Raw genomic sequence first — 2466 nt, forward strand, 5'->3', positions numbered from 1 at the left:
TTTATATTATAAATAAAATTTATGAAGTAAGGGAAAAAAAACATGACATATGATAGATTGTAATGTTTTAATTATTTTATTCAAGGTGCGATAAGAACATATAATAATAAATTCTTAAATAAATAAACTTTTCTAAAGTCATAGTTAGAATACAAACATTTGAATCAAATCGTGTATATTTTAGAAAAGAATGATGAATGATTAGAAAATATGTATAGATTAGAAAGATTTTATCATTATTTAAATGATAAAAAAAAAAAAAAAATGAAAATACCAGAAAGGTTCTTTTTTCATGTTTAAAATATTAAAACAGAAAGAGGTGAGTTAAAATAGTTTAATCAAACAATGTTTAAAAACCGCCTGAAATTAAAGAATGACGTGAAAACCGCCACTCCCACCCTCTGTGGTAGCCTTACTTATCTGAAGTACGAAACAGACACTTCTAGCAAGTATGTTAGTCCATGTACGACATTTCAAAATCTTACAAGAGAAGATCATAACAAACACCAAAAAATATGCAATCCTTCCCTGCCGGACCCATCCCACAAAGACCCCCGCAGAGGTAAAGTCCTATATGACTTTTAAAACATTTGCTTAAAACGGGAAGAGGAGACTTAAAAGAGTTAACTCAAGCAATGTTTAAAACGCGCCTGAAATTGAAAAACGTTGTGAACGGCGGGTCCACGTTTCCACTTCGCAATCCCCATTTTTGAAAAACTACAAAAAAAAAAATAAAAATAAAACGAGCTTTGAGAATTGCAATAAATCAATAAATTTCACAAAATAAATGATCAACCAATAAATTTCGGGGAATTAATAACAGGATTTTTAAATGTTTCATAAACTTGTTTCGGAATCTGAATACTGTAATTTGTTAGTGCCTATCTACAATGAAAAAAATCGTTTAAATGTAAAAATAGGTGATCTCGATAACGGATAGACATTAATGTTCCCATTGCCAATTTTCAAAGCATCGTTTCTTTGCGAAGCACTTTTCTACAAGCATACCATCTTGGAATATAAGTGAGATATAATACCTGAAAAATCGTTCAAAAAGATTTTTTGCTTCGACTATGAGTGGAAAAGTGCTGCACATGGTCTGGGAAGATGTAAAGTTACACGATTAATTATTGCTACCAAAGTGGTTTGAAAACATTTTGCTCTGTCAAGAGATTGAATTGACCTAAAAACGTAAAACAAACGCTATGGTTTAAATAATTGATCATATTTTGTAAGTATTTGTTTATCCAAAATATTAGGTTTTCTACATCCCTTCCACTCGTGATCAAAGTAAAGCTTGAACTACCCCCAAAATGTTCAAGAGGCAATGAAACGGGTACAAAATCCACCCCTACCTTCCTACTGTGATCTTTAATAAACATTAAAAGTTAAATATTTTCAATGAAAATAAAAAAATAAATTAAAAAATGAAAATTTAATGCTAGCATATGTTACACATCATTGTCTGAGTTATAAGGCATAAAAAATAATACTTTTCTCCACATTCTTATATGTTACACATCATTGTGTGAGTTATAAGGCAAAAATAATAATAATTTTCCTCCACATTGTTTTCAGATTTATGGACCTGTTTTTAATTTTACATTGCAAGTTAAAATGTATAATCCATAAATTTCATTCCTAAGTATAGAAGCTCTATATATTATTTTTTACGACCGTTCCTTTCCGAAACAGTTTAATACTCCTATTAATTCAAAACCGCTCATTAGTTTATATCGCTTTAAGACTTGAGCCAAAAAATAATATTCCATAATACATATCACTAATAGTAAGTTTAGTACGATATGTATTCAGAACGGTAATTAGAATGTTAATTGTTATCAAAATATTATTCGTATATGTATTTTAAGGTATACTAGAAAACAAGTATTAAAATATTCATATGTGGTATAGTGTAATCATTTTGTTTTCTTTTAATTATAATTTAAATATAAAAGCTAAGGTAAGACACTAACTCCAAAAGGTTTTGATTCTAATTACACATATTTGAGAAAAATCAAATAATATGCGAATGACAGAAAATATCAGTGTTACCTTATTCCCTATTTTATACAAATATTATAGTATATCTTATTAAAATATCTACTAAACATGATCGTAAAATTGATTGGTTAGTCAGACGGTCTAGTATAATTTATCTTTCTGAGGGTCGTAAACCTTAGCTATCTCCGATTGTTTTTACAGTCAACACGTTCATTAGGAAGGAAAAGATACCCAGGCCTTAACAGAATTCCAGGACGTGCCGTTCTTATTAAATAACACTGGCAGGAAAATTTTTTTAAAAAATAAAATAAACATTAATACATTTATGATCGAATTAACTTAAAAAATAAAAGCTGGTAGTAAAACTTAAAAAACAAAGAATTTATAAATATTCGAAAGCGTTTCTTCGAGTATCAATGTTTTCGTAACTTCTTTTTTTATAATAATAACAAAGATTTAATT

Source organism: Halyomorpha halys, unplaced genomic scaffold (genome assembly GCF_000696795.3).
Source record: "Halyomorpha halys isolate HHAL.00 unplaced genomic scaffold, Hhal_1.1 Scaffold376.1, whole genome shotgun sequence".
Lineage (NCBI taxonomy): Eukaryota > Metazoa > Arthropoda > Insecta > Hemiptera > Pentatomidae > Halyomorpha > Halyomorpha halys.